General features: G+C 39.0%; 1 protein-coding gene across 16 annotated transcripts in view; it reads left to right on the top strand.

Moving 5' to 3' along the window:
• TMEFF2 (transmembrane protein with EGF like and two follistatin like domains 2) overlaps positions 1-13,345 on the top strand; it is a 610,527-nt gene that overhangs the window by 301,315 nt on the left and 295,867 nt on the right. The gene's annotated exons all lie outside the window — the stretch shown is intronic.

The following is a 13,345-nucleotide window of genomic DNA, read 5'->3' as shown; positions in this document are numbered from 1 at the left end:
TCATGACACCAAGATGATTCAAAAGAATGTGTGAATAATGTTATGTACATATGCATATGTAGGTATATATACACATAAGACCATAAGGGTGTATATAAGTATATGAAGAATTTACCATTTTAAGACCTTCCTAATGTTAATATAGAAAGTTTAGTATGGAGCCCTTAATTAAATGTACTGCAGCAATGGTTTGGAAGATGAGGGATGGTTAAAAACAAAAGAATGAAGAATGACGTCTAGAGCAGCAGTGAAATGTTGCACTTGTGCCAAATGAATGTTGGAAAGCATGGGTGCAATCACAAGCTGACTGACCAATTCTTTTCATGTGCATATTTTCTGCCTCCTGAGCTGTGGCATGAGTACAATAGAATCAAAGTACACAAAACTGAGCAACAATCTCCTTGGCAATCCTAAAATAAACATTTAAATCAACATTTAGGTGAATGTATATGTACTAAATTTGTAGAACTAAGAACATTGACTTTGTAGGAAATAAAAACATAAAAAGCATAATCATAAGTCTAAAGGTGAAAGTAGAACAAAGGATAATAACTCTGGGTCCAGAAATCATTAGGTATTTTACTTGCGCATCTGGATAACATGATCCTTGACAAACTGACTGCAAAAGATTATTATTCTCCTGAATAAATACAAGTATTTTAGGTCTACAGTTCTATAATAAAATAGCAAGCCACCAGTTTCATTGGTGCAGTGCTCAAATGCTCTGATGGCATGAAGTGTACCCTGTACAAACTGTGAACTCTATTTGAAAATAAAGTTTATAATTAAAACTGGCACTTGTGGGCCTCCAGCTGGTGAGTGCTGTTTTGCTGACGTGAGGCTTCTGACACCCACAGTATGGTGGCTCATTGTCAGACGTTCTGCCAGGCCCTCGCTATTCCAATGCCTCAGATGTTGCCATCTCCACAAAATGGTGCCCGGCAGCAGGAGGCTTGCAAAGGCTTTATTTCCCTGCTTGTGCAGAAAAGGCTTTTTCTCGCTCTCAGACTGAGCTTTTTGTTTTATTAGACAATGATCTTGACTTTCAGGTCTGTGCAGAATTCAGCCCGTCTCCTGTAGCAGCAGTGCTGGTTGGTTCTCTAGAAGGACCCGCAGGTCCCTGCAGGGGCAGCAGCCTAACGATGCTGCATCCGAGCTGTCCATAGGCAGCACAGTATCGCTGACAGTGGGTCGTGTTCTCTTGCACGACCCGGCTTGCTGATGGCTCTGCATTGTCATAACCAGACCAGATTATTTTGGCCTGATGAGCGTTGGATGCCTGCAAGGAAATGCTGTAAACGGGAGAGAATTTGGTTCTGCATCTGTGTTCAGCTACTGGTGGACACATGAAGAGCTTATTGCCATGAGAGCCTAAAAATGAGACAAAGCTTCCCAAGCAATATGAAACTCCATTTGTGCTCAGTCTTAAATGAAAGAAAAACTTTTTTTTCTTTTTTTTTAATGCTGTATGTGCTTTTGGCAGTTTCGGGTGACTTTATGTTGTAACTTGAGCTTTGCTTAAGCAAGATTTCAGAACAAACTTTCAGAGTTCTATTTCAAGCACTATTAATAATAGCATTAAGCTTATTTGTTCAGTGTGTGACAATGGTACAGCCCCTCCTTTTTCCCTATTAAATTAGCAAGAAGTAAGATAGTATTTGCATCACATTTCTCACACTGTAAGTTGTTATTGATCAGCTGTGAACACAAAGGGTGATCTTGCTCATTACAAAATAACTTTACACTAATCTTTTCTAGCTTATATCGACAAGCATTAAGTAAAAATATGAAATGGCAAGCTCTGAATAATTATAATGTTGCTGTTTAAATATCGTGTCTGCACCCTTAGTGAACTCTTCCGCATGTGGGGGTTTTCACCTTCATAAAGTTGTCCTTGAAGTAGGTAGCAACAAAATTACCCCCTCATACACACTGTAATATTGTGACAATACAAGTAAAAAAAAAAAAGTTGTGGGAAAGACCACTTATTGCATATTTTTTTATTGCCTTCAGTGGTGCCCTGATACAAGTGTGAAGAATGAGAAAATTACAGTAGCTTAAAGGCTCACAGTGTAAATAAATCTGTGTAATGATTAGCTGGGTTCTCAGAGCAATGACAAGAGTTATTTTATAGGCTAATATTTTTAAACAAAATTATTTGTATAAAGCAAGTGCACATCAGAAATCAATTCTGGTGCATTAACTTTTCAAAATATTGTGTTACGATGGTGGGAGGGGGAAGAAAAATTAATTTGAGGGATCCAAATATTTAGATGGAAAGCTATGAAATGTGTCTGCCAGGTGCAAGCTGAACACATACCGGACCACTGGGTACACAGGCTGGTTTGGTGGAGTTTGCCATCCCCCTCAAGTTACCACTTGACTCTGCCAGCTTGCAAACGCATAAAGGTGCAATATGTCATGCTATCATTGTTAGAGCATTTAGACAATGAAAGGAAAGAACAATGCCATGCAAACTTTTTCTTATGTCGGGTTAACTGAGTCAGATTAAAAACTGTTATGCAGATAGAAGGGGGAAGGTGGGGAATTTGAGAGTAGAAGGAAGCATTCTAAATGTGTTCCTGTCAAGTGAAGCCCCAAGGAGGAAAAAAAAAATCACAAATTCCTGAGTTTTTTCTCTACCTGTACAAATGATAGTGTTGGTCCATTCTCTATACTGCAGAGTTAAATTGTGGGACTAAAGTGGAGGATATCCAGTGGAAATTAGTAAAACCCCACCAGTGAGACAGGGGAGATACAAAGGCCTGAAGAGAAGCTAAGCTTGTCTTTTGGAACACTTCATGTTATTATTATTTACTGTTGTCATCATGGCTCCTGATGCTTTAAGGATGTTGATGAGGATTCTTAGGACCCCTGGACAATCCTGCAGTCTAATACAGGAGGGGAAGATTTATTCCTTGAGCAAGCAGTAGGAGCAATTGAGTTTCACTGATTAGATACATGGGCTAACATGCTTAGGCAAATGGAATCAGTCAGTGTGATGTCTTCCCTGCTCTTTGCTTCTGGTAGGCAGCACCTTCTTCATCAAAATAAGTCATGGGTTTGGAAGAAAATTACTTGTTTCAAACTCTGTTGAAATTCAGACACTTTTTTACATAAGTCCTTTGGAAAAAAGTCCTTTGCCTTTAAATTTTATCCCATTCCTTTCTCTTCCTTCCTTCGTATCAACCTGTATTACAGACAGAATACTTTGGAAAAAGTGAAGCATTTCCCAGAATGAGGAAAAGCAAACTAGCATGCATTTATCCTTATTTTTAAAAAATTAATTAAATTAAAAATCTTGTTCCTCTACTTCTCTGGGACGTTTAATCTTAATAATGTTGACATAAGCTTTTTATATTTGAAATGAATATTAGTGACCCCATTAGAATCCAAACTGCTATATTCATTAGAAGTTGGATGTGTCAAATAAAAAAAGAAACTTTCTCTCTGGGCTGTTGTTTGTTTTCCATAACTCTAAACAAAGGCATAAACCTCTCTCTCTTTTGCTGATTTTTTGGAAAACTTACCCTGGTGACTATAATCATTAATGAAACTCCTATAAAAGGTATTTACATTGTTTTTAAAAAGTTGCACTTTGTTTGACTTCAATTAAGCTTACATAAGCTTTTACACATGGGGACTTTCAAAAGAAAAGTGAATTTGTTAACCTGGCAACTTTTCTTCAAATTCCCATTGCACTAATCAAAATGACATCGATTTGTTCAGATTAGCCACTGATACTTGACACTTCTTTATTTGAGCTACTTGACTCAAACTAGCAGTTGTCTTCTCTTAGCCAGGGATCTGCATCTCAACAAGTACAAGCTGTTTTCCAAACCAGGCAGTCTTTCAACTACCAGTCTGGCCAGCAGCAGGAATGTTTCTTTTCCAGAAGCTCCTGCAGGATATGTCAATGCCTACTGGACATGGCACATGTGTCTTGCATCTGTCTTGCACCCTTTAGTTCAGCTGCTTGTTCCATATTCCAAGTATCACTGTATGCTTGAAATCAATATAGCTGGATTTCATTCTTTCCTGAAATACAGGAAAGCAGGGAGCAGAAATCTCATATGCAAAGCTTCTCCTTCCAGAGAAGAAAACTCTGTGAAATAGTTCCCAGCCTAAAGATCCTATGCTACCTCCATTTGGTGTCATGCCAAAAAGCTGATTTTGAAATTACATATAGGAGACTTTTGCTAGCACAGTGGCCACTTGCAGGCATGCACGGCAGAGAATTGCTGTAACAGAGGCTGATCTAGAAGAAATGGAAGTGTAGAGAAGGCTAAACAAGCCTTTCTGTTTTTTGGCTAACCAGGTCTGAAAATCTTCTGTGAAATACATCTCTGAAGTGCCTCTTCTACAACCCAGGATGTGGAAATAATTCCCTTTGGTTACTGCTCTGCTAACTGAAAGCACTGGAAAATGTGGGAAGAAGTCATCTCGGGCACAGAGAGAATTTGCTGGCATTGCTTGATTTGCATAAATAAAGATGGCTTGGTGGGAGTGCAAAGCATAAATAATGCATGTAAGAAACTGCCTTCACTTGAGCTCAATGAGAACTCAGTGGTAAAGTATTCTTGAAACTTAGGAGCTTTCTATAAGCCCACAACCTTTCAAAACACTTGAACCTTTTGAATAACCTTTCAAAAAACCCTTTCTCTTGCACAAAAGACCAAAGGTGCTACAAGCTGATTCTCGTTTCAGCTAAAAGGGCTTAATCTTGTTCAGTTGCTGGCATGGCATGGCATTAGAAGCAATCTACTCTTGGCATCTCATCAGCATCTAATTTCAGTTGTCTGTCTGCTCTCCTTCTGCTTGGCTCTGGATGGACAGTGTTCCATACTGGGGGAGTTTGGGTTATCAGGATAGAGTAGGGAGCTTCTGCACCCCAAATCCATGGCAGCTGCAGGGGCTTACATGGGGCTAGTTCAAAGTTTGCCATGTGCTGTTTTTATCTAGACACAAAACTTGCAGGAAACACATGACTGGTGCCCCCAGAGGTGCATTTTCCATTTTCCAATCGAAGCAGATGAATTTAGAATTGGCTATCAAATCCTTCTAGTAAACTTGCATCATCCTTTGCTAATTTTCTTCTAGTGGCCCCTTGAGAGATGCAGACAGTCTCAATGCTGCATATTAAACTTTAATTACTGATTTCTGTTACGAGGATGAGATAGAACTCGGACAGAGATAGCTGCATCATAGCTTGTAAGCTCCTCATGCTGAAAAACACCCATAAAATAAATGAAAAATGAGTCAGCAACCTCTCACCAATCTCTGTCAGTGCATGCTGCACCTTCAGCTCCACTGTAGGATGCCAGCTGGTCTCCTATTAACAGTAAATTGTAGGCTTTTATTTATTTATAAGTGTCATTAATCTAGTAGGTTGAATGCAGTTGGCTTGCCAAAAAAGAGCATAAGGGGCTTAGCATTATCTGAGCAGACACAATGGGTAGTTTATGAAAAATATCACAGTGTATAACCCACAACAACAGTGCTGTTACATGGGGTTTGAAGCATTTTACTGATTATATTGCACAAAGGACAAGTCCAAAATCAACTTTACTTGACTGACATCTCTTAAGGACATACACAATAATTTGAGGCAAACTGCTTAAAACCCCACGTGCCTGACTTGGAATCACTTTCAATTCTATGCAAAATTAACACACAGGACTTTAGAACTATTGATAACCTTGCTGAATTAAATGGGATTAGAGATTTCTCCTGAATTGACCATCTATTTTCCAGACTGAAGCAGGTATATGTGGACTTACAGAAATAGGTAACAGGGAGAGAGTTTAATATAGGGGGAGAAATGGCGACATTTATACCAGTGTTTTAGGAGATTTATACTGGAATTCTGTAAGTGTCCCAACAGGGCACAGACAGGATGGTTGCACTTGTATAAAATTAGGGTGGAATAATATTTTTTTCTATCTTATCTTCCTTTTGCTCTTTTTGTTATCCATCTGCTCTGGATTTGTCTAACTGCACTACTCCGTACTTGGCTGTTCTTCTGCCTTTCTCCCAGACCTGCCTGGACTGTCATCATGTGTTTGAATACTGCACAGTATCTTTTGGCACTTGAAAAGTGCTCTGGGATAATGAAGTCCTAGTTCTCAGCGTGGAGATTTTTCCACATATGCAATCAGCATCATTTTTCTTCTCTTCATGCTGCTATGTCACTTTTACTGCTTATCTAAATAAATGGGATTTCAGAGGAAAATCCTGTTCTTAGAGGGGAACTCCTGACAGTCTGGCACTTGCTTTGTAATGCTGGGAAATGGAAGGGAAATAACTTCAAATCGTGGGCTTGCTTTGGGCTGGTAAAGGGTCTGCTGGGCTGCAGAAACCATCAGGTATGTTAAAGATGGATATTATGCAATGTGCTTGACTGCTGTGGAAAAACACAAGGGAAGCTACTGGACCAGTGTAGTGCCAATATTCTCTGTTTTAAGACCTTTTTAAGATCCATTTTATTAGTTATCAGGGCCTGTGTGTTTGCAGGAGCATTAAAGCAAACATGTTGTTCTAGGAGTCAGGGTGGGGAGTCATCTGTTTGCTCAGACATTTTCAAAGTCAGCGCTCGAGACTGGCAGAGTTCACTGGATCACAGTGCAGTGGATGTGATAAGTAGCAACAAGAAATAAAAATCTCATATCTCCTACAAGCAGATGCAAACAGCTGAAAGTGTGACCACAGATTTTAGTTATTACATTTAAAATATAAAACAGCCACTTCCTTTTCATGGCCCAGTCCGCAAGCCACCATTCCTCTTGCCCCCCCTGCTTTGAAGTTCCTTTGTTCTAACTTTCAGTGTTGCCTTTTGTTTAATGGGATGTTAGATTGTGGGTGGTTGGGATTTGTTTTTGTGGTGGTGTTTTTTTTCTGGACAAGGCTTGAGTTCATTTCTAAATTGCTGTTTATTTTGGCTATTTAATAAATTGTTTCATATTTTTAGTATCTACATTTTTGGTGCTATGGGTACTGCTATTAAACCTAGAAAAAAACAAGTTTAGTAGTTTAATTAAAAGTAGATGTGAGTGCATAGTTTTTAAAATTACAAAATACTGCTAAAATAAATGTGTATTTTATACATGCAGCTAGTAGGTTTTCAATTTGCTAAATATGCTATATGTTTGCTTTTAATTGTATAACCCCAAATATCACACTTGTCTTCATTAAAATTTATTAGTTCACTCATGCAAGGAAATTCTTCTAAGTGTCTCCAGTAAATATTCACTCCTATGGACTATGAAAATAATTATCTCCTTAAAGTCAATGCTGTCATCGTTCATTATATACTAAGCAGGCAAAGTGAATTTCAACATATTTCCTGGTCAGCCTCTCAGGAGCCTTTGGCTTTTTTTAAGCCAAATCAAGTTTACTCAATTAAAACATACCCGAAAACAAGTCACCAAAATGTGTGGAGTGTTGTATAATGGGCTGGTTTTTATTTATGTGCTGGGATGGAGGAAAGAAGCAATTCAAACCAGCAATACATTTGTCAAGGTTGAATTGCAGGCTGTCAATAACTGCATCCATAGCACACTGGAGGAGTGGGAGCTTGGGCTGTTGTCCTGTTTAGGGAACACTGACAAGGCAGACACCCCTGGGAGCTGTTGCAGAAAGGGCGAGGCTGTTTCACACAGTGCTGCTGCCCAGCAGCTGCCCGCCTCTGTCTCATTCTTCCTGCCTCTGCTCATTCTTCCTGCCACTGCCTGAATGCTCACAGCATTCAAAGACCCTGACTGAGGTCTAAAGCTCAGGAGCAGATTGAAGCACATGCCCAGGCTGATGTTTGTGTATCTTACTACAGGGTATGTTCCAATTTATTCAAAAAACAGTCCTAATGTGCTGTTTCCTCCAGTTCCGCTGAATTTACTTTTTTACTACAACCAAAACCCATGTGATCAGATTGGTTTGGTATTTTTCTCTGAGTTTAGACCCATTTCAAATCAACACCAGAGATTTTCTTGATTGACTCAACAGGAAGGATGTACTCATACCAAAAAAAAAGCACTACCAGTAGTACAGATTGCTCTTAAAACACAATTTCTTCAAACATTTTTAATGGGGTTCTAACGCCTAGAGGTCATGTTGTTATGCTTATGCTAAATTAAAAAGATGGAGATTCAACTGTATTAAGTGTGTTTCATAAAGAGATTCATATTATATTTGTTTATTCTAAAACTTCTGTGTTTCTTAAGTTAAATTACTTGCATTTTCAGGTTCTGGAGACTTGGGAAATTTATTATTTGTGCATTCTTATTGTGGTCAAGAGCGACTTTACTGCTTCTTCATAGATTTAAGAAGTGATTTATTTTGAGGGACTATTTTATGTGAGTCAGAATCTATGAGACTCCTGATGGTCTATTTTGACATTTTCTTTTTTTTTTCCTATTAGGTAAATGGGCATAATTTGCAATATTTTGGTTAATAATACAGCACTTTATTCAACTGTAGTGGTATTCAACAATTTCTCATATTTTCATAAATTGGATCTTAAATGGGACCTCAGGTGTTCCTGCTAACCACAGTTGTATTCCTCCCTGGCAAGGAAGGCATGCTGTGACCTAAAAATCAGATGCATCCTACTGAACTCTTTTATCTGTAGTATTTGCATTTGCAACCTAAATTGGCAGTCTGTTTATTAAAGGTAGGATTTGGTGCTTACTTTATCCCTGCCTCATTTATAGTCACAGCAAAAGGGGAAAACTCACTTTAATTCTAGTTTCCCATTATGGATTCGAGAGGGGATTAAAAAGTAGAAAAAATACAGGGCAATAGTGAGGGCTTATATCACTACTCACAGTAGTAGTCAGCCATAACAGATCTGTTAGGTTCTCCTCACTCGTCTGTTTTGTGCTGACACCTTCAGTGGACAAAACCATTTGGGGAGTGTGTAAGAAACAGTTTGTGACTGAAACAGTTCCACTGCTGCTTTTTTTTTCCATTTAAAATTTATGCAGTAATCATGGGTAACATAAATGTAACCATGATATTATGAGACCATACGATTCTAAAAAAAAAACAAAAATAATATTCTGGGTGGATTTAAAGAGATTAAAGTAAAACCAGCTATTAGTTGGCATTGTGTTAGATATTCACTGAATGTTCACATTTATTAGACAATCTGGCCACATCTATATACCAGGAGATGCCACACATGATTCTTATTGCTACCTTTGCCTATTCAAGGAACACCAAAGAAGGAGAGCACAGCTTTTCTTCTGTGGGATCTCCTATGTGAAAGAAAAGGCTTCATGAGACAGGACAAGCCCAACAAACATTTGCTCAATGAGTCTTGCACTATGCCCTGAAGTTGATGAGACTATTAACATTAATTATGTGCTGACAAAGGCTGCTGCAGGAGACACAGAATAAAGACTAATAAGCTGAAATAGAGAAAATGGTGCATAGAGAGCCTGGAGAACAGAATATCTTTCAATATTTTTCCTCATTAGTTTGGCTTATTTCCCACAGGGAGAGCAACACAAGTCTTTGACACCAGAACTTTTCTTTAAGTGTTTCTGCAAATTCTGAGCTACATTCCTCCCTCTGCCCAGGAGCCTTGACCTTTTTGTCAGCTCAAATATGCCTGCTGATAGAGGATGTCTTGGAGTCTGACAGATGGACCTCATCTGCCTAGGGCTTGGTGTGGCACAGGGAAGAACTCTGATTTGAATTTTCCGCTTAAAAAAGGCAAACTAAATAAGGTAGTAAAAACACCAGTGGAAGTCAGCTGATGTAATGAAGATTTTTTTTGCCTTTTCTTTTATACCCCTGTTATAGCTTTTTTACAACTTCTGTATTCTTAGTGCTTTTTGCCTCCATTCTTAGACTTGTTTGTCAAGCTGAGAGACTAAACATTTTAGAAGCTTCGTAGTTAGGGATCAGTGTGCCCCAGACCCCAAGGTCCTCTCCAGAACACATTCTGTAAACTAAGAACCATCCAAGGGAAGGCTCCTTGAAAAAGGGGGGCTCATTCAAGCCTCTCATTGGGGAATTTTTGATAGATATGCTAATTAGTAAGACCTAGAATGTTATACCAGATCTTTTGGATGGGGGATTTGCAGCGGGCATTTTGGTGCATTTGATCTGGACGTGTGCACCTAAGGATCCTTAAAATAAATACCAAGGTAAAATCCCTTTTCCCCTTCTAACCGTGTTTGACTCTTGATTTTAAGACCAGGAAAAGGCATCACAGTGACTTCCCACTGGGCTTCAGATTTCCACCTTCTCACAAAGATGTTCTGACAAGTGAGAACTTAATAAGAGGCCCCCTCTGTAAAGAGAAATACTATTTCATTTGAAGGTCGGTGAAGGCTGGGGCAAAAGCTGGTTAAGCAGCAGCGTAGTCAGAGGGAGTGATTTATTAAGAACTTTCTCTCCCCAGGGACCATATAAAATTCTGATATTTGTATTTCTAAGTTCTTAGAGCTGTGGAACTAAAATACACCTTTATCTGTAGATATAGCTGATGTTTGTCTACTGGCTGTCAAAAGGAGAATCTCCTTTTAATAAAATATTTGCATCAGCTTTTTTATTTTTAGGTATGCAGTTTTGCAGAAATTTTATTGAGACTCTGATCATGATAGTGTTAATAAGATTCCAAACTCTTGCATTGCTCCAGTTTACTTGACAGTTCTTTTCACAAAGAAGAACACAACATCAAGGTTTCTTAAACAGACAGACAACAAAAAATGCTTCAAATTTTTTACAATTTTTGTCTTGCATAGTGCTGAAAAGGCTCAGAAACCAGAGCCTCTCATTCAGCAAGGTGGTCTGTGCTCTGCATTTATACAGGCTGGAGAAAGTGAACTAAAATTCCAACAGTGGTGTCAGAAAACTGTCACTTGGTTCTTCAGCATGCAAAAAGTCCACAATCTTGATAGTCCTTGTATGTGTTCAGGTAGTCACATTATTCAATCAGTCACCTAAGAGAAAAAAGCCCTATGTTTATTAAAGCAAAAAGTTGTTATAACAGGGAGTCAGCCAAGGGTGGTCCATGAATATACATACATTAGTTTTAGATCTACACACTTGTGTCATGGAAAGGTTATTTCTAAAACATTATCTCTTAAGAAAAGGTGTTTAAAAGGCTGTTTGATGTCACTCGAGTGCAAGCTGCAAGTAAAATTCGCAGTTGCAAGTACAACTCGTGCCCGTGCCCTGGGAGTCTCTTTTCAGCACCACGAACAGCGCCCAGAGTCACCACCAGGGCCAAAGCTGTCCCTTCCTTCATGGTCTGCAGCGGAAAGGGTGGATGCGAAGGGACTTCTGCACTCCTAAATGGGTGGGTCTGCACGTTCAACAGTCACACAGATTCTTGCTGCTTCAGCCAAAAACTTGCTGAAAGAATTACTGCATAGGGATAAGACTTTTTTTTTTTTTTTTTCTTGTTTTGTATTAGGCATATCAGAACCTCGTATACATTATTTTTTTGCTCAAAATAAATAAGAAGCCTGGCTGACCTATGTTCCCAAACTGTGCTAGTTAATTATTAAGATGTGTTGAAAGATGAACTATTGAGTTGGACCTAGAGAAATACAATTTTCTTATGCTGTACAGCTAAGCAATATTGTTAAAGCCAGACATTCAAAATGCTGAGACTTGCTTAAAAATGGTGATGTTAAAGGAACTCCCTTGTGACACACTTTCATAATTATTCTTTCAGATTTTGTTCAAGTTTTTTCAAAGTTCTCTCTGCAACTAAATTTTTAGAAAAAGAAACCTAGTACTTATATGTCAGGGTCCTTTCCCCCCTGCCATGTGGTCCTGGGAGAGGGGCGCTGGGCAGGAGACACGGGGTTTCCCTGCCCCTGGGCAGCCTCGTTCCCCATTGGTTGTTTTGTGTTCCCCTGTGTGGGCAAGGACCCTCGGGTCCTGTGATTGCAGCAGTCCCTCAGCAGAGCCCGGCCATGTGGCTGGGGAAATAAACATCTCTGAAACATCTACCCAGAATTGGTCCATATGTATTTCTTTTCACGGACCTCCTTGTTTGATACATCGTGTTACAGAATCCCCACTGTAGCACTTACACAACCATAGGAACCCTAGGACAGAAACATTCAGACGTTATGGCACTCAGAATTTTAATAGTTGGTAGCAAAGTGATTAGAAAAAAGTCAGTGGTTGAAAAAGCCCTAAGTCCAGAAGTGCAAGTACAAGGCTTTTTACAACAGCACTACTCAGTAGGGGGAAAAATTAGTGAATGCTGCTGGGTTGCCATAGATAAGAACAGGTTAAATCTCACTTGTCTGTCTTTAGTTAACTACGGTAAAACTGTTGTTGGTACCCTACTCCCTGTCCACTTGGTCAATGTGCAGCTCAGTTTCATGAGTTTGGTAGAAAGCTGAAAGTTTAGCAAAAGAGCACATTTTCATTGAGTTCTCCTAGCAAAGGAGAAATCCTTTTCCTTCCCCTGTCACAGGGGAGTAGGGCCTGGAAGAAAAGTCAAGACACCCGAAAGGTGTTCTGTTGGAGGAGAGGGAGGGGAGGGAAGGGTAGCGTGGTAAGACCAGTGAATACCTAAGCTCCGGCTTCCCTCAAAGTGGCAACCACTGCCTGTTGCAGGCCAGAGGTTTGTTACAGTTTTTTCGTTGACTGGCTATTACTTGTTTCAGCAACCTGAATCTCAAAAAGTGTTAAGCTTTATAGAATTAATCTTTTAAAAATTATTTATTTTTATCTGAGCAAAGATTCCAGTATCTTTCACAGAAGTGTTTGGTCAGGCAGAAATTTGAAATAAGTAGGCAAAAATTTGAATTTTAGCATGGCAATTTTCTACCTCCTTTTATTGTGGATATCCTCAATTACCATATCTCCAACTGGAGGTAGACCAGAGCAGCCAAAGCTTAGAAGTTGTTCTGCTGTAAAGATGATGCATCAAGGATGAAGTTCTGTGAGAACTTTTGTAAATTAGATATTCAAAGAGAGACATTACTGCAAATTCAGAGAATCTTGAAGGAGAAAGCTGCCTACTTTGTGACAGAAGGATGTTGCTGTAGTGAAAACTGTCTATCGCCATGGAAAGTGTGAGGTTTAGCTATAACTTCCCAGCATAATAAATGAGGGTTCCATCTCTCCAGGGCAATGTATTCATATGAAATAGTAGTAATCACTCACTTCATGCTAAGAATATGACACATTCATACTTAGAGGCTACTATAAATTCTTTGCAGTTTTTTCTTTTACAAAAAGATCATTGCAAATCCAGTCAGAAATAACATTTAGCTCTTTTCTTTTTATTGTGCAAAGATGCTTTTGTGACTCTCTCCTAGCTAGTTTGAGAAATAAAAGTGGATTTGTTAGACCTGAAAGATTTCAATTAACT

This window comes from Aphelocoma coerulescens, chromosome 7 (genome assembly GCF_041296385.1).
Source record: "Aphelocoma coerulescens isolate FSJ_1873_10779 chromosome 7, UR_Acoe_1.0, whole genome shotgun sequence".
Classification (NCBI taxonomy): domain Eukaryota; kingdom Metazoa; phylum Chordata; class Aves; order Passeriformes; family Corvidae; genus Aphelocoma; species Aphelocoma coerulescens.
Note: the sequence above shows the minus strand (reverse complement) of the source record. Positions and strands in the feature narration are given on the sequence as shown.